Below are 19949 nucleotides of genomic sequence, written 5' to 3' on the forward strand. Positions count from 1 at the left end.
GAGCAGTCAGGATCTAGAGAGCACCATAGTGCCCACTCCCATCACTGTGGTCAGACACGCTGCCAGCCACTTCCTTCCTACCCTCGCCCTGTGCTGTGGGGCTGTGTCACAGCCATAGGGCTGGTGCAGGGAAAGATGTGGCCGCCATGGCCTGTGGGGAGCGGACGCCCCCCCAGCAGCCTGTGCCCAGCCCAAGGCACAGGGTGTGGGGATGCCCGTACCCACTCAGCTTGGTGCTGGGCAGCAGGACCACGGTCCTTGCTCAGCCCCATGGTGTGGTGAGGGATTAGGGACAGTATCCCCCCTCACCCTCCCCCACCACAAGATAGGGACAGAGAGAAGAGTGAGCAGAGCCTGGCTTGAACCTGCCACCTCCCCCACTCCCCTCCTGGGCCGCAGCACACTTATGACACATGGCAGCGGCTCAGGCTATAAATAGCCCGGTTCCAGCAAGCTTGAGCTGCCCCGGGGGACCAGTAAGGGCTACCGGCTGCTGACTGCCCCCAGCACTGCCCCCCTGCCTCTACCTCAGTTTCCCCCCTGTTCCCCATGGGGAATGAGCCCTGCCTGTTGCCCAAGGTGTCCTCTGGCATAACAGGGACTGGCCATGCCACAGCATGCCAAAATGTGGGGTGAGAGGGGGGGCTGCAGCAGGAGGCTCAATGGTGGCAGCACCAGGCTCTGCTTTGGCTGGACATAGAGCACCCATAGAGCTCTAGCCCCTCCTCACACAAGCAGAGGAGCTGGGGCCAGGAGCTGGGGAGAGCTGGAGGGTAGCAGTCTGGGAGTAATGGGGCTAGGGGGGGGCACAAGAGTCAGGCCCCCAGAGCCCTGGGACAGGGAGGGGAGGGAGAGGTGAGGAGAGGCAGGAACCAGAGCTGAAGCAAAATGACTTTATTAATGCCAGGAGATAGCAGAGGGCCCAGTGCTCTGGCTAGGCACAGGTGGTAGCCAAGGGCACCATGCATTCCTTCTGCCTCTGCCACCACCAGGACTGTCCTTCCTGCAACTGGGGGCTTGGTGGGGCCCCAGAAGGCTCCAAAACAGAGGCATGGCTCAGAGCAAAGAGCAACACCAAGCCCCGGGGATGACACCTGCGGGGATGAGAGAAGCACCCAGAGCACCCACCACCCACAGCCATTGGTGCCAGCCTCCCACCACAGCTCCAGACACACGATAATAACGATGATGATGATAATAATAATAAAATCACCCCAGACCAAGAGCCTCAGAAGGCAGAACAAAACAAACAACATCCAAAGCCTCTAGGAGCCAGTTTCCTGCTCCTGCCATAGCCCAGACAAGCCCTGCATACACCAAAATCCCACCCAGGACAGCAACAGCCCAATTCACACTGAGGGGCATAGGGAGCGGGTGCTGGGGAGAGGGTCAACCCAGGCCCTGGGCCAGGATATTGCCCACCAACACTTCCTGCACCATGTGCTCCAGCACCACCTCCTCCATCTTTAAGGAGACCTAGGGGGAGAGATGAGAGCTGCTCAGGGCTGTGCCCATGCTGACAGACCCCCTGCCCTGCTGACGGACCCCCCACCCCAGCACCCCCTATGGTACCTTGGCCAGCCGGGCTTCCTTGGCCTTCTTCAGCTCAAGGGGCTCAAGAAGGATGACAAGGGGCAGACACTCAGCTTGGTCAACGGCAGGGAGTTGCTGCCACTGGCAGATCCGGCTGTAGGCATCATGGAGCTGGGAAGGGGAGGGCAAGCATTATGCCGCAGCAGAGCATCTGAGGGAGACCCCAGGTACACCCACCCACTCCCCAAATCCAGCCCCAAGGGTCCTACTACCACTCACCTTCCCCAGCATTACCTCCCGGACACGCAGGCACTGGACAAACAGGAGCAGGGAGCAGAACAGCACTTTCTGCTGCAGGGGAAAGGCGGCCTGGCCCCCCCTGGCCCCCTGCTGCCAGACGCTCCTCAAACACCTCTGAGATGACATGGGAGATGTGCAGCAGCCCCAGGCGCTTGGGGATGGTGGACACCAGGGACAGACGGGGCTGCAGGGCACCTCAGGGGGTGGGGGGCAGCGCAGAGCAGGTGTCCCAAAGGGACCCTGGACCCCCTACGTGAGGTCAGGCTGAAGGTGCCTCCTTCACAGAATCACAGAATCTCAAGGGTTGGAAGGGACCTCGAGAGATCATCTAGTCCACCCCCCCGCCAGAGCAGCACCACCTAGGAACTCATCCAGGTGGGTTTTGAATGTCCCCAAAGAAGGAGACTCAACAACCCCTCTGGGCAATCCGTTCCAGTGCTCCCTCACCTGAACAGGGAAGAAATTCTTCCTTGCATTTCTTTGGAACCTCTTAAGTTCCAGCTTATACCCATTGCCCCTTGACCTATCATTGGACATCACTGAGAACAGCCTGGCTCCATCCTCAGAGGGTGGTGATCAATGGCACAGAATCGAGTTGGAGTTCCACAGGGATCGGTTCTGGGGCCAGTCTCGTTCAACATCTTCATCAATGACCTGGATGAGGGGACAGAGTGTACCCTCAGCAAGTTCCCTGATGGCACCAAACTGGGAGGACTGGCTGATTCCCCAGAAGGCTGTGCTGCCATTCAACGGGATCTCGACCAGCTTGAGAGGTGAGCAGAGAGGAACCTCATGAGGTTCAACAAGGACAAGTGCAGAGTCCTGCATCTAGGAAGGAACAACCCCATGCACCAGTACAGGCTGGGGATTGACCTGCTGGAGAGCAGCTCTGCAGAGAGACAGCTGGGAGCGCTGGTTGATAATAAACTGAACATGAGCCAGCAATGTGTCCTCATGGACAAGAAGGCCAATGGCATCTTGGGATGCATCAAGAAGAGTGTGGCCAGCAGGTCAAGGGAGATTTGGCTCCCCCTCTACTCTGCCCTGGTGAGGCCTCATCTGGAGTCCTGTGTCCAGTTCTGGGCTCCTCAGCTCAAGAGGGACAGGGAACTTCTGGAGAGAGTCCAGCGCAGGGCCACCAAGATGATCAGGGGACTGGAACATCTTTCATACGAGGAAAGGCTGTGGGAACTGTGGCTGTTTAGTCTGGAGAAGAGGAGATTGAGGGGGGAATCTCATTAATATTCACAAATATCTATACGGTGGGTGTCAGGAGGTTGGGGTGCCGCGAAGTTTTCAGCTCTTGGCCTGAAAAACCAGACTCGAAGTCTGCAAACCAGACTCTAAGTCTGAAAAACCCAGGCTCAAAGCCTGAAACACCCAGGCTCGAAGCCTGAAAAACCCAGGCTCGAAGCCTGAACAACCAGCTCCAAGCCTACTTCATGCGGCGATCAACCCAGGGTCCGATTCTCAGCTGGGTGGGAAGAAATCAGTCCTACTCAATGTGAGTGATAGCAGAAATCTTCTTCTTTATTGAGAGCAGGCTCTAACTTATATAAACAGCAGCTTCAAAGCTAGCTCAGCAACAGCAGCTAATAGATTACATTCTCATGTTCATCCTACTTGCGGTTTCTGCGATAAGCAAGCTCCCTCACATTTTCCCATCTTGTTTTTCTCCAAAGTTGTTTTCCACCTTGAGCTGTTAGCTCGTTAGCTGAAAACAGCCCGACCTTGAAGGAGCAGAAAGCGGCCTGCTGTCTTCGCTGACTATGTGACAGCAACTACTTTAACCATGGCTCTGACTCTGGTCTTGATTGTGCATTAAATTCATATAACTAGAACTCAGATTGCCTTGCCCCATCAGGCCTAACATTATACCCCGGGATCCATGTCCATGCTCCCTTAACCATTCCTCCACAAATCCCCCGTTTTGTTTTTGCACAATCAAGACTGAGTCAGTCAATTTATGCACTGCCTTCATAATACAACTATATACTATTCTAAACATTACAAGCAAAAGCAAAATAACCAAAATCCATCTTAACCCTTCTTTGATTAACATAGTCAACCAAGGTGACAACCCCCAAAAGCTGATTGAAGCCAATTATCAAAAGGGTTATAACCCACCGTAATACTCTTAGCGTGAGCCTTTAAATATGTCAAAGCTTTGTGAATAGATTCACTATGATCAGAAAGATTAAAACAACACATGCCTTCAAAGTCTTGGCATCCATGCCCTTGTGCCAATAGCAAAAAATCAATAGCTACATGATTTTGCAATAAGGCATGTCTAAGGCCTTTCTGGTCTGCTAACAATTTTTCAATAACATCAGTAGTAACATTAGCTTGCTGCTCCGATCAACACACTAATTTTTTCTAACTGCCGTAAGGCCTGGGCTGCAGCCAACCCAGGTACAAATGCTGAAGCAAATACATTCGCCATAATGGACCACAATTGTACTTTACCATCACAATCTCCTTTTAAGTTGTGGGTGTTTCTTGTTTTCCGTAACTTGGTAATTTTTAACCAGTCCTGCTGTCGAGGAGCAAACAAAGCTAGTTTCCCTAAATAACATGGTTTCTAGATCTTTCTCTTGATCTACAGTAAATGCCTCCTCCTGAGCAATGAGGATATCATGCATACAATGATACACAAGTGCATGTCTAATACTACTTACATCACTAATCAAGCCTTCTAATGTCATTGAGGTTTGGTTACTTTGTTTGCTAAGCCAGCATCCTACTTTGCATAGCTGAGTTAATAAAGCAGATACTCTTACACCTGGAGCAAATACACTAGTTGCTATTATTGCTGAGGAAGACCAAAGGTAACATGGTCATCACATTTGTCAGTAAATGCATGCACAAATTGTTTTGGACAATGATGTTTCTAAATCATTGTGTGATTAGGCATCAAGACCGTCAGTTGTCCCAAACTGCGTGGTCCCCCCTGTAATCTTGAGGATATTCCAGGCCACGCCTGGTCCCCATAGATCAGAAAAATTCCCTTTGGTAACTGTATAGGCACAAGACTAGACCTGGATCTTTTTGGTGAAGTATAATTGCACGAAGATGTTGTGTTCTTATACATGCCCAGGATGGGATCCACATTCTGTCCCAAATGTTTTGGTATTGCTGGTAAAATTAAACATAACACAAAAATCCATCTTTATAGATCCCAATAATTCTAACTCCTGTGGCTCTGTTGTCATTATTGGCAACCATGAAATGATCAAATCCCAGCTGTCAACTTTGCCATTACCCTTAACGAAGGGATTTGTTTTTAATGCATTTGGTACAGGCCATTGTGCCACATCTGATGGAACTCCCACCAAACAGGTAGAAAAATAATTATCTGTAGTGGCCATTGATAAACATATTGTAGACTGATTGATTGCTTTGGCCAGTGTAAGCCACATGTTTTGCTTGGTTTGTTGAAATTGCCTAAAACCATTTACCACAATCATTTGAAGCATCAACAGTATGACAAAATCCTTTTTTTTTTTTTTTTTACTCCTGACAAAAAAAATCCTTCACCAATGAGTCTAAAACACAAACCACCTTTTAGCTTCTCAATGTCAAAATGTTCTGTTCCTGACACCTAAAACACCTTAGAAAGTTTCCACTGTAAGAAAACCAATATTCATCATCACATTTACAGCAAACTGCATAACATCACGATCAACAGTTTTTACACTCGTTGAGGCAACGGATTGAGGATGGAAAGGACGAGCCCAGCGGTCCGTGAGGGCCGGGGCCGGCGGTGTCGGCGCGGTGTGTGTGGGGGGCTCCGGAGACACTGACCGGGCGCGGGAAGCGGCTGCGCGGCGGCGGATGCGGATGGAAGGGGCGGGGGGGGTCTGGCTCACTCCGTGCCGGCCCCGGCGCCGGCGGCGCAGTCGGTATTAGTCTCTCCTGTGTTTTCTTTGTCTCCCCTCACATGCCCGATGGTGCCCAGTCTAACACGGGGTCGCGCTCCCCCACTCTCCTCTGATCATCCTGCGCTGCACCCCCGCCCGACTCCGCCCGCTCGGCATTCCCCTGCAAGTCGTCCCAGGGGTAACTCGTCGTGTTGGGCTCTGAATGGGGAGTAGCTCTCCCGCGGGGGCTCTGCTCCGAAGGCCCTTCGCCTCTCTGACTTTGTAAAACTCTTGTGTAGAGAAGAACTCTTTTTTTTTTTTTTTTTTTCTCTCAGCACGCCCCGCTCAGCGACGGGCTGCGCACCGGGCTGGCTTTCAGTGGTGACAGGCCGTGTCTCGATGGTCCCTTGTCGCTCCAGTTTCTTCAATACTTCCTGCAGGAACCTGTCCGTTCCCTTGTCTGTCTCCTTCAGCCTCGGCGCAACGGTCAACCCCTGGGCTGCAGGCATTTCTTTTAAAGTATTCAGCACGTCTCTCCAAACGAGACCTAGATCTTTACTGATTTTACTATTGTCCTTATCACCACTAATAGTGGCTTCCCAGAGAAGGTTTCCAATTTCTCGCCACTCACCAGAAAAGGGAGGTGAGACATAATTAGTCCTGATACCAAACAGTCCAGCTGTTGGCTCGGCTACAGTCTCAGGCATATCAAGCCACTTAGTTACAGCAGCGGCCAAATCCTTTTCCAACTTATACTTTTTCAAACAGTTAATTACTTCTCTCCACTGTTTCATCAGTTTCCGAGCAGTCTTATCTTCGTCTATAACCAAGTCCCAAAGACAAGTCCCATATGCTCTCCACTCCTCCTCATCAAAATATTTCTCAGAGTCTTTAAAAAAGCCTTTACAATTACTATGTACAAGTAGACCAGACAAATCGGTCAGTTTAAGTCCACCCCCCGCTTTTCTAAAAAGCGATGTAAAAGTGAGAGTGCTACCTCCTTATCCATGTTGTCTGATCCTCGTCTCACCGCAACCTGTAGTCACTCCCCTGGGTACAGCAAACTCTGCTTGGGATCCGGCAGGCTTCCTCCTCCAACGACTGCCTCTGCCTCCGGATTTTCAAGTCTCAGCTCCTCACAGGCAGGCTCCTTACCCGGTAACATCCAGTGATGTCCCTGTTCGGGCGCCATATGCCGCGAAGTTTTCGGCTCTTGGCCTGAAAAACCAGACTCGAAGTCTGCAAACCAGACTCTAAGTCTGAAAAACCCAGGCTCGAAGCCTGAAACCAGGCTCGAAGCCTGAAACCAGACTCTAAGTCTGAAACACCCAGGCTCGAAGCCTGAAAAACCCAGGCTCGAAGCCTGAACAACCAGCTCCAAGCCTACTTCATGCGGCGATCAACCCAGGGTCCGATTCTCAGCTGGGTGGGAAGAAATCAGTCCTACTCAATGTGAGTGATAGCAGAAATCTTCTTCTTTATTGAGAGCAGGCTCTAACTTATATAAACAGCAGCTTCAAAGCTAGCTCAGCAACAGCAGCTAATAGATTACATTCTCATGTTCATCCTACTTGCGGTTTCTGCGATAAGCAAGCTCCCTCGCATTTTCCCATCTTGTTTTTCTCCAAAGTTGTTTTCCACCTTGAGCTGTTAGCTCGTTAGCTGAAAACAGCCCGACCTTGAAGGAGCAGAAAGCGGCCTGCTGTCTTCGCTGACTATGTGACAGCAACTACTTTAACCATGGCTCTGACTCTGGTCTTGATTGTGCATTAAATTCATATAACTAGAACTCAGATTGCCTTGCCCCATCAGGCCTAACATTATACCCCGGGATCCATGTCCATTATCCCTTAACCATTCCTCCACATTGGGGCATCCCTTTTTTCTATTGTAGTTAGCAACAGGACAAGGGGTAATGGGATGAAGCTGGAACACAAAAAGTTCCACTTAAACATAAGAAAAAACTATTTCACTGTGAGAGTGACGGAGCAGTGGAACAGGCTGCCCAGAGGGGTTGTGGAGTCTCCTTCCTTGGAGGTCTTCAAGACCCGTCTGGACATGTTCCTATGCGACGTTATCTAGGTGATCCTGCTTCTGCAGGGGGAGTGGACTAGAAGATCTCTAAAGGTCCCTTCCAACCCGTACCATCCTATGATTCTATGATCCTCCTGACACCTATCCTTTATGCATTTGTAAACATTAATGAGGTCACCCCTCAGTCTCCTCCAAGCTGAAGAGCCCCAGCTCCCTCAGCCTTTCGTCATAAGGGAGATGCTCCACTCCATCATCTTTGTGGCCCTGTGCTGAACTCTCTCCAGCAGCTCCCTGTTCTTCTTGAACTGAGAGCCCCAGAACTGGACACAATATTCCAGATGTGGTCTCATGAGGGCAGAGTAGAGGGGGAGAAGAACCTCTCTCGACCTACTGCCCACAGCCCTTCTAATCTAGCCCAGGATGCCATTGGCCTTCTTGGCAATGAGGGCACATTGCTGGCTCATGGTCATCCTGCTACCCACCAAGACCCTCAGGTCCCTTTCCCCTACACTACTCTTTTAACAGTTCATTCCCCAGACTGTACTGGTAGATGGCGAGCAGGGCTGCTCCCCTGATGCAAGACTCTACACTTGCCCTTGTTGAATTTCATTAGATTTCTCCCTGCCCAACCCTCCAGCGTGTCCAGGTCTCAGCTTTCTGGTGTGTCAGCCACTCCTCCCAGTTTAGTATTATCAGCAAACTTGCTGACAGTGCCCTCTGTTCTCTCATCAAGGTCATTAATGAATATATTGAACAGTACCAGTCCCAGCACTAACCCCTGAGGGAATCCACTAGACACAGGCCTCCAACTAGACCCTGCCCCATCAATCACAACTCTCTGTCTTCTTCCCTTCAACCAGTTAACAATCCACCTTGCTACCTGATCATCCAGCTCACACTCTCTCAGATTTGCTGTGAGGATGCTGTGGGAGACAGTGTCAAATGTGACATTTGTTTTCCTCCAGTCCTCAGGCACCTCTCCTGTTCTCCACAACTTACTGAAGATGATTGAGTGGTTTAGTAATGACTACCACCAGCTCCCTCAGCACCTGGGGGTGCATCCCATCCGGGCCCATGGATTTATGTACATCCAGACTGCTCAGCTGATCCTTAATCCAGTCCTCATCAACCAAACAAAACTCCTTTAACCTGACTTCCTCTTGTTGCCCGTTCCCGAAGGAAAACACAAAACAACTGAAGTCGTTTTATGCGATGCTTTATTGAGGGCCCTAGGGACCTGAGGACTAGTGTCCAAAGTCAGAGCCCCCCTTAACAGAAAATTTCACAGAGTTTATATACTTTTCAAAAATGATTACTTCATCAGGTCCACGTGATGTTTACCAGTTTTCCTAAACTTTATTATGCCTAAACTTTTTCCTAAACTTTATTATGCATATTTCCTAAACTTTATTTATTTCTTAAACTTTATATTGTGCTCTTTCATGCAGTCACTTGAGACTATAATACTTACATGCTTGTCTAAATCCACAGTCATAAATTCTATAGATAACAAACGAGTAATCATTTGAGATAACAATTTCTTTGAGAAAAACAAGATTCAGCATTCAGCATTCTTCACTAATCTCTTTGCTTGTTTAAGCAAGAATACACAAGCTCAGCATGCCCCACTAGTTCCCTAAACTGCTAGGTTACATCAACATTCCCACACTGCTCACTAGGCCTCGATACAAACCTTAGCCTAACTACTTCTAACTTTCCATATACAGTAATGCTAACAAGTCCCCCCTTTTGAGCATTCTTCTATCTTGCAAGGATGCTCAACATCATCTGTCTCTATTGTCCGTGTCTCAAGTAGTGGTTTCCTTATATGACGGAGGAGGAGACCCATTTCCAGTTCCATTTCTGGTCATCTCATTCATTAATCTGCGGGTGTTGAGCTTTTCTCTGGTAATGGTTCCTAAAATATACTTGTAAACTATATAAATTATCATCAACAGTATAACAAACATAATTACATATTGGATGACCGAGGAAATCCACCCAGAGACCTGGAGCCCCAATGAATCAAATATTGCTCCTATCCAATTATGTTGAGCTTCTTCTTCAATTTCTTTGGTTTCGTTTTCAACCTTTTCCAATTGTAAAATATCTTTTTCTACTTCGATTGTCATGTTTGGAATATGGATACAGCAGTGATCAATTCTTTTGCTCAGGTAACCACAGACCCCATGTTCCCGCAGCAGCAACATGTCTAAGGCCATTCTATTCTGCAAAGTCATTCTGCTAGTTGCCTGTGGCTGCAAATTCATATCCTTAAACCCTTTCTTGGTGGCTGCTGCTAATCTTTCAGTCTGGCCTAGTAGCTTATACAACATTTCCCTATTACGGTAGGATGCAACCTGTGCAAACAAAGACTCTAAAGCCCAGCCAAATTTTACTCCATCACTTGGTTCATGCCACTCATCTTCTACCTTGATATCATCACCTATTTCCCTTTTCTTCCGAGCTATCCTCGTTTCTAATTTAGATTGTCTCCAAAATGGGCACAATGTGGGAACTCCCAATGTTATTTGAGTTACTGGACCATCAATTGGTAAATGGGTGGTCCATTGCCCATGACCCATAACCCAAACTAAGTTTCCTGGACTTCTGATTGTAGTGGATTTGCAACTAATGACCCTTTTTCCATACATCCCTTTCTCATGTACATCTCCCTTTATTTTGTCTTTAATCATATGATTGTATCCCCGACATTCACACCCCCATTTCAGCAGAATTCTCACAGGGACTAAACCTATCTGACTCTCTGGGGAGTCACAAGTAAAAACTTTCGTACAGTTCTATATTTCCTTCTGATCACTGGATGGTCTCACGGAAGTGTATGTAGCCATCACACTATCGTGAGTCTGATCTTTCTCCCCTGTCCATTGTATACACCATTGTACTGGACCTAGGTAACTATATGATTCCAACAAACCAGGTCCCCATACTGTGTCCCATTCATCTTCCAAAGATTGTTGTCGTGTAACATTCTGGCAGATCTCTTCATTCCTAATCTTTTCAACTTTTATTCTTGTGCTACTACACCAATATCCAATTATTGGAATAGTACCATCTACTGTACAGCAACCTTTAATATTGCCACCTCTCCCATAAGGACCTGTTCTAACCCATCTATAATACCCCGGCAATGATCTACACTCTTTTTCCGTTAAATCCCCCTTTATTAAACACCCATTTATCCACTCTTCATACTTTATTGATACTTGCCTGCAATTCCAAGTAAAATTAACAGAGGTTTCTGGCATGGTTGTTATTGGAATAATTCCCCAGGGTATAGGTTCACCTGCAGCCTGAGGTAGTGGCAAACATGCTGTAATCTTAGATACATTCTGAATCATTCCAAAATCTCTAATCAACCCGACCACTAAGTTTTCCTGTCCTTCATCTCCATGGAAGTTTATTGTCCCATTTCCTAGATCCCGTATTCTCCTTCGGCTATATTTGCCTCTAATTAATGATACTAACATCCTAGAGTGGGCCCACCACGCATCTTTGGCTATCCGACACCAATTATCTCTCTTTCCTGTATATCCCTATTCCAAATAGTGACAATACTTGCATTAATTCGTTTTGATCCTTGTGTCCAAACCACAATCATCTCCTCAGCTCCAGCTCCCTGGTCGTTCGTAACTCCACAGGTCAAGTTTACATCCATTCCCTCCATGACAGCAACCACCGGTTCTGTAATAGTCACAAGTACAAACCCATCAACAGGTACAAATTTCAACAATACTAATATCACAATAATCAGAAATGCGGTTTTGCTCGGAATATCATTCGAGTTGGGGATACTACTTGGGTTTCCCATTTGGTTGGAACCTTCTTGACTCGAATGTAGTGAATCCAAGTGTCGGTTCCTGCTACCTTCACAGCTGTGAAAGTTGTCAGGATCACCTGATGGGGACCGTCCCATGTCTCTCTCAGTGGGTCTGTGAACCAATTCTTCACATAGACCTGATCTCCCGGTTGAATATCATGCACTGGATTTTCCAGCGGGAGCGGCTGATTCCATTGAAGGGCACCCGTAAAGCGTTGAGAACTCTATTGAGCGACATAACATAGTTAAAATCACCTGGTCTCCCGATACATGCGGGTCTCCTTTTAACACGGTGGCTTGCCGTACAGTATCTCGTACGGACTTACTCCTATCCTTTCCCTAGGTTTTATCCTAATCCTAAGTAACGCTAACGGCAAAGCTTGGGGCCACTGAAGTTTGGCCTCCTGACATATCTTTTTGATATGATTTTTCAATGTTTGGTTCATCCTTTCTACTTGACCACTAGACTGGGGTCTCCATGGAGTGTGTAAATTCCAGGTAATGTCTAACGTCCTAGCCACCTCCTGAACTATCCCTGCCACAAAATGTGGGCCTCTATCTGATGATAATCCCAGTGGTACTCCAAATCTAGGTATTATTTCTTTCAACAAAGTTTTCACCACTTCATTCGCTTGGTTTGTTCTACAAGGGAAGGCTTCTGGCCACCCCGAAAAGGTGCACACATACACCAACAGGTATTTAAGTCCCTGAGCCCTTGGAAGTTCTGAAAAGTCGACCTGCCAATAATCTCTAGGCTCTGGTCCTATTTGTAATTTTCCCAACTGCACCTGTTTCCTTACAATAGGATTATTCTTTAAACAAACTGGGCACATGGCATTCACCCTTTTCGCCAGCGTTAACATTTGGTTGGAAATTATTTCCTTTTTCAAAAATTTTACCAAAACCTCCGCTCCCCAATGGCATTTATTGTGTTCAGTCTCTAATATGGACTTCATAACATTTTTGGGTGTCACCACTTGTCCCGTTGTCATTACATACCATCCAATTGCATTCTTCTGGGCCTTCAGATATGTCGCCAATTTCTCATCATCGGCAGAATAGCTCGGTTCCCGAATCATATAACAAGAAACAGGGCTCACCTTGGTTGGTATTAAAGCCATCTGAGTCCAAACCTGTCGAGCAGCTTCTTTAGCAGTGATGTCTGCTAGTTCATTCCCTCAATATATCTTTCCTTCTTCTTTATGATGTCCCCTGATGTGCATTACTGCTACCTTTTCTGGTTTATGTACCGCATCCAACAGGGCGAGAACTTCCGATCTATGTTTTATCATAGTCCCTTGTGAGTTTAACAGTTCCCATTCCTTCCACAAGGCACCATGAACATGTACAACTCCAAAGGCATATTTCGAGTCAGTCCATATATTTACCTTCTTTCTGGTACTCAAAATTAATGCCCTGGTTAGTCCAATTATTTCTGCCTTTTGAGCAGATATCCCAGGGGCTAAAGCCTTTGCTTCAATCACTTGTGCAGCTGTGACCACCGCATATCCCGCATACCTGGTTCCATTTTCCACAAAGCTAGATCCATTGGTAAAGAGATCCCAATCTGAATCTTCTAACGGTGTGTCCTTTAGGTCTGCTCGGCTCGCATACACCTGTTCAACTGTTTCTACACAGTCATGAACCAGCTCCCCTTCTTCCTGTTTACTGCGAAGAAATCCTGCTGGGTTGATATGGTTAGTTATCTTAAGTTCCACATCATCTTGTTCTCTTAATATAGCTTGATATTGTAACATTCTGCTGGATGATAACCAGTGACCCCCCCTTTTGTTCCAGGACAGCCAAGACCATATGGGGCACAAAGACCTCCATTTTCCTTCCCAAAGTCAGTTTTCGGGCTTCCTGTATGAGGATCACTGTGGCCGTAACTGCCCTCAAGCATGACGGCCAACCAGCACTAACATTGTCCAGTTGTTTTGAAAAATATCCCACTGGGCGTTTCCATGACCCTATTTTCTGGGTCAACACTCCCAGAGTCAGATTCTGCCTTTCATTTACATAAAGTTGAAAATCCTTATTTAAGTCCGGCAACCCTAAGGCAGGTGCTTCTTTCAGAACTTGTTTTAGCTCCTGAAAGGCTCTTTTCCTTTGTGGACTCCATTCCAATTGGGGCTCCTTCAAAGCCTCATACAAGGGTTTGGCTAACAATCCAAAATTTAGAATCCACAGTCTACACCAACCAACCATTCCTAAAAATGATCTCAGTTCCTGATGGTTCCTTGGAAGGGGTATGGCACATATTGCCTCAATTCTGTTTGTGCCCAATCGTCTCTGACCTTGCATCAATTCACATCCCAAATAAAGAACATTCTCTTTGAGGAGCTGGGCCTTTTCCTTAGATACTCGATATCCTGCTTGTCCCAGCATATTCAGTAAGGCAATTGTAAGCTTCAGGCAAACTTCCTTTTCCTCAGTTGCCAACAGAATATCATCCACATACTGCAAAATCACATAAGAGAATGGAGATTCTCTTACCTGTTCGGTCTTCCATTCCTCCAACTCTTTGGCTAATTGATTTCCGAAAATAGTGGGGCTGTTTTTGAAACCCTGCGGAAGCCGTGTCCATGTCAGTTGTTTCTTCCTTCCCGAATTTGGATCTTCCCATTCAAATGCAAAATACTTCCTACTTGGTAATGCCAGCGGGATGCAGAAGAAGGCATCTTTCAAATCAATTACTGTAAACCATTTAAACCTTTCCGACACAGATGTTAACAGAGTATAAGGGTTAGCAACCACTGGGTGAATGTCCTTTACAATTTCATTTATGGCCCTTAAATCTTGCACTAGCCTATATTTACCATTAGGCTTACTTACAGGAAAAATAGGAGTGTTATACTCAGATTCACATTCCTGTAAAATTCCTTGAATCAAAAATTGGGTTATCAGTGGAGCCACTCCTTTCCTAGCCTCCAACTTAATTGGATATTGTCTAACCCTAACCGGCTGGGCTCCTTCTTTCAGTTCTACAACAACAGGCTGGGCAGCTTTTGACTTTCCTGGGGTCCCTGTTTCCCATACCCAGGGTACAACTGCCTGATCTATTTCTTCTGGAATGGGAGTAGGTTCTATTTCCTTTATTACAAAAATTTTCCCAATTTCTTCATTTGGAATCTCCAATTTTACTCTCCCATTTTCAAATATTATTTTCACATTTAACAAAGACAATAAATCCCTTCCAAACAGGGGCTTGGGACAATTGGGCATATACAAAAATTGATGATCCAATTCCTTTCCCCCAAATTTCAAATTTAGAGGCTGCAAAAATGGTCTTTCTTCCAGCTGACCCATAGTCCCTACCACCTGTACGGTCGTATCACTTATTGGTCCCAGTCTTTTGTTGAGAACTGAATAAGTAGCTCCTGTATCAACTGTGAATTCCTGTTCTTTACCATTTATTTCTAACCTTACCTTTAACCCTTGCTCTAGTCAGCTCTGATTTTGGTAATTCCCCAAAACCAGGGCTTGGGCGACATCTGCCGGAGGCATAGGATAACTACCCATTGTCCCGGCGCCACCCTCCATTCCATTTTTCACAGGACATTCATTTTTCCAATGTCCTATCTGTCGACAAAAAGCACACTGATTAAAACCTAACTTTCCTTGGTTAGGGTTTCCCATTCGAAATCCCCCTCTTCCCTGACCATAACCACCTCTTCCTTGGGCAGAGCCTTAAAACCATTTCCTTTTCTGTAGTATCCATAATTGTATCCAATAAAACTTGCAAGTCATTCCAATCAGGATTCTGAGTTTTCATTACCATCTTAACCACTCGCGCTACTCGTTCAGGGTCCTCCCGATAACTACCAGCTGACTGTTTCCAAATCACCAGGTCGCTAGGAGAGAATGGAACCTTTATTAATACCTTCCCTCCTTGGGGTCCCATTGCTTCCCGTAAAGGAGCTATTAGCTGAGGCTCTCCCTGATTCCTTCTACCTTGTCTGGTACGTTCTGCAAGGGGGTTCTCTGTATATTTCAGTGACTCGCCGGAGAGGGAGTCTGAGGGCGAAGAGTAACTGAAACCTGAGGAGTTCTAGGAGGGCTGGGAAATTTTACTATTCCGTTGTCTTCGTTCTCCTCTTCTTCCTCCTCATTATCATCGTCCTCACTATCCTGTTCCATCTGAGGTGGAACATAGGGTGGAGCAGAGGGACCCTGAGCAGGCACCCATACCAGAAAATAAAGCACCTATGGGCTTACCTTATAGCAGTCGTCCGCCAGGTGCGGGGGTCAGGCACGAACCGATGACTCCCCGAGAATCTCTCGGTGCCGGCGTGGGGTAAATCAGCACGCGAACCGCCCCAGCCACCTTCGGAGTCCTGCCGCGGTCGCCAGAAAACTGTTGCCCGTTCCCGAAGGAAAACACAAAACAACCGAGGTCGTTTTATGCGGTGCTTTATTGAGGGCCCTAGGGACCTGAGGACTAGTGTCCAAAGTCAGAGCCCCCACTAACAGAAAATTTCACAGAGTTTATATACTTTTCACAAATGATTACTTCATCAGGTCCACGTGCTGTTTACCAGTTTTCCTAAACTTTATGATTATATTGTGCTCTTTCATGCAGTTACTTGAGACTATAATTCTTACATGCTTGTCTAAATCCACAGTCATAAATTCTATAGATAACAAACGAGTAATCATTTGAGATAACAATTTCTTTGAGAAAAACAAGATTCGGCGTTCCACATGCTTCACTAATCTCTTTGCTTGTTTAAGCAAGAATACACAAGCTCAGCATGCCCCACTAGTTCCCTAAACTGCTAGGTTACATCAACATTCCCACACTGCTCACTAGGCCTCGATACAGACCTTAGCCTAACTACTTCTAACTTTCCATATACAGTAATGCTAATACTCTGGAGTCTGGGGCTCCTGAGGACAGTCTCCAGCAGTATAGACAGAGGCAAAGAAGGCATTCAGTAACTCTGCCTTCTCCGTATCCTCTGTCACCAGGGCACCTGCTTCATTCAGCAATGGGCCTACATTGCCTCTAGCATTAGTTTTGTCTGCAATATATTTGAAGAAGTCCTTCTTTTTGTCCTTGATCTCCCTTGCAAGGCACAACTCCAATGAAGCTTTAGCTTTCCTAGTTGCCTCTCTACATCTTCTGATGACAGTCTTATATTCATCCCAAGTGGCCATCCCTTCCTTCCATGATCTATAGACTCACTTCTTTCACTTGAGTTTGACCAACAGTTCCCTGTTTAACCATGTGGGTGTCCTTGTTCTCTTGCTTGATTTCTTACCTGCTGGGATGCTGATCCTGAGCCTGGAAGTGATCCTTGAAAAGAGACCAACTATCTTGGGCCCCTTTATCCTCTAATACCCTGTCCCATGAGATGTCCCCTAGCAATTGCTTGAAAAGGCCAAAGTTGGCCCTGCTAAAGCCCAGGGTTGTGATCCTGCTTGGTATTCTGTTCCTACCACACAAGATCCTGAACTCCACCATCTTGTGGTCGCTGAGGCCAAAGCTGCCCTCAACCTCCACCCCTTCAACCAGACCCTACTTGTTTGAGTACAAGATCCAGTAGTGTTCCTCTCCTAGTTGGCACATCCACCATTTGCATCAAGAAGTTATCATCGATGCACTGAAGGAACCTCCTGGATTGTGACTAGCTGTGTAGGTGTTCCAGCAAATGTCTGGGTAGTTGAAATCCCCCATGAGAACCAGGGCCTGTGATTTTGAGGTTGCTCCCAGCTGCCTGTAGAAGGCCTCATCAACTTCCCCAGCCTGATCAGGTGGACTGTAATAGACACCCACAACAGTGTCACACTTGCTAGCCTGCCCCTTAATTCTAACCCACAAACTCTCAACCTGCCCCTCATCCTCACCTGGACAGAATTCAGTACATTCAAGTTGCTCTCTCACATAAAGAGCAATTCCACCACCTCGCCTGGCTGGCCTGTCTTTCCTAAAAAGGACATAGCCATCCATGCCCACATTCCAGTCATGTGAACTGTCCCACCATGTCTCTGCAATAGCCACCAGATCATAATCCCTTGCCCATACACAGACTTCCTCTTGTCAGATTGTGGCTGCTGGCAGCAGTTACTCACCACTGGGCAGTGGCTTGAGCAGGGTCTGGCTCCACACCTCCAGCTCCACCTCCACGGCACACCTGGGGAGAGACAGCCCTGAGCACTGGGACTCCCAGGGCAGGGGAGCCATGTGGGGCTTGCAGGGACCAACACTGGCCCTGGCACCACTGGGTTTCGAGACATGCACTGACCTGCAGACATCCAGGGCCTTGCGAGCATCACCGGAGACCGCAAAGTCTTTATGGGTGCAGAACTGGAATGTGGTGGCATCCAGGATGGGGTCACCAGCCACCTCCTGAGGCACCACAGGCCATCAGTATGGGCAGAGGGGTGAGGAGGGGAAGGATGGGGGCTGTGCAAATCCTCCATCAGCCTCCCAAATCAGGGAAGGTCTGCAAGGGCAGGCGGTACCATGCAGCTGTAGACTCATCCATGAGGATGATGCTGGAGCTGGGGCCACTCAAAGAGGGCATCTCCTGCCCTTTGCTTTCCAGTTGGTCCAGCTCATCCAGCACCAGCAGACTGTGGGGAGAGGAGGGGAGCCCAGCTCAGCCCCAGCTCTGCCCACCACTCCCATAGCCCCTTCACAGCACCTTGAACAGGAGAGCTGCTTCTGGGGCCACATTTCCCAGCTGGCCACGTGCTCGGGGTGTTGAGGGAGGGTCCTCCCCATCACCCCCACAGCAGGCAGGGAACTTACACCATGGGCCCTTGCACTGTCAGCTGCTTCTCCAGCCACTGTGGGCTGGCTGTGGGCTCTCCCAGCCAGTGGCCACGGGCAGGCCCAGCTGCTGTGCCACAGCATGGAAGATGCCCTGAGGGCTGCTCAGTGACATGCAGTTCAGGAGGATGGTTTTGCTCTTGGTGAGCTCATCCTGGCAGAGGCAGGAGTGTTATGCCACTGATCACCTGCTACTCCCCTGAGCCATGCTCAGTTCTCACTCCTCCTGCCAGGTCTCCCCTACCAACCTTTCCCTACTCCACAGTACCCCCAAAACAGAACCCTCGGCCATGGCACACCTTGCAGTTGAGCAGGACACTGCTCAGACAGGCAGTTTTCCCTGTCCCAGGGGCTCTGGAGATGTAGAGGCTGCCGGGCTGGCACCTGCAGATGTGCTCCCACAGGAACTGCTGGATGGTGCCCATCTCCCTCTCTCTGCCATGCAGATGGTTGGGCACAGCCACATACAGCACCTGCTTCGCCTGCTGGTAGCAGGTACCTGAACCAGGAAGGGAGAGGGGCTCAGGGGTAGCTGGTTTGACATGAGAGCCTTTTCTGGTAATGGGGAAGGGGCTGTAAAGATGGCTCCTGTAAATAGTTGCTTGAAACTCTCCCCAGCTCTGAGCCAGACCCACTTCTGGGGCTGAGCCAATTAGACACCTCCACAATCACTTTTTAAGAAGCCAGAAGAAGAGGCTTCTGCCCCTTCTTCTTCTTCTGGCTGGTGGTGGTGCAAGGAGTAGAAACAGTGAGAGAAATAACCATGCGGACTCTAAGGTCAGTGAAGAAAGAGAGGAGAAGGTGTGCTGGAACAGAGACTCCCCTGCATTCTACAGAGAGGACTGGTGAAGCTGAGATTTATTTGCATTTCTTTAAAGATCCCGCATCAGCAGTAGAGACTCAGTTTGCTAAAGCTGGCCCCAGACCAGGGGCAGCGATTCACTTCATTAAAGGCGCTGAGCCAGGGACAGTGACTATGGCCGGAGGAGGCCGTGTCCGGTGGGGGGGACCCAACCACTTCACTGCAGACCCCGAGCCAGGGACAGTGATTTTCTTCTTTAAAACTATGGCCGGAGCAGGCCGTGTCCCGAGGAAGGGACCCTTTATCCACAGCTGTAACTCTGGGGAGGAATCCACGACAAAGAAGCTCATTAAACTTATGCCCAGAAGAGGCCTTGTTCCGAGAGAGGGACCCTGTAACTGCAGAAACTGCAGCCGTGGTGAAGAATCCAAGCCAGAGATATTCACCAAGGACTGCATCCCGTGTGAGGGACCCTGTATCAGCAGAAGCCGCAGCTGCTGGGAACAACTCACACCAGAGAAACTTGTTAAGGACTGTGTCCTGGAGGAGGGACCCTGTAGTATTGGAGCAGGGGAAGGATGCCAGGAGTCCTCCTCATCTGAGAAGAGAGAAGTGGCAGAGCCCATCTGTGAGAGACTGACCACATCCCCCACTCCCTGCCCCCCTGAGCCGTTGAGGGGGGAGGAGGTAGAGATATCGGGAGCAGTGAGCTGGGCCCGGGAAGAAAGGAGGGATGGGGGAGGGAGATCTTAAAGTGCTGGTTGTAATTTTCTCATCATCCTATTCCCTTTTTGCTTTTAT

The 19949-nt window shown here is 48.2% G+C and overlaps 1 pseudogene; it reads right to left on the reverse strand.

Annotated features, from left to right (window-relative positions):
* Nucleotides 1-1389: 1389 nt before the first annotated feature.
* Nucleotides 1390-18815, reverse strand: LOC133628432 (cell division control protein 6 homolog; annotated as a pseudogene).
* Between the last annotated feature and the right edge of the window lie 1134 nt (nt 18816-19949).

The sequence above is a fragment of the Colius striatus genome, chromosome W (genome assembly GCF_028858725.1).
Source record: "Colius striatus isolate bColStr4 chromosome W, bColStr4.1.hap1, whole genome shotgun sequence".
NCBI classification, from domain to species: Eukaryota; Metazoa; Chordata; class Aves; order Coliiformes; family Coliidae; genus Colius; species Colius striatus.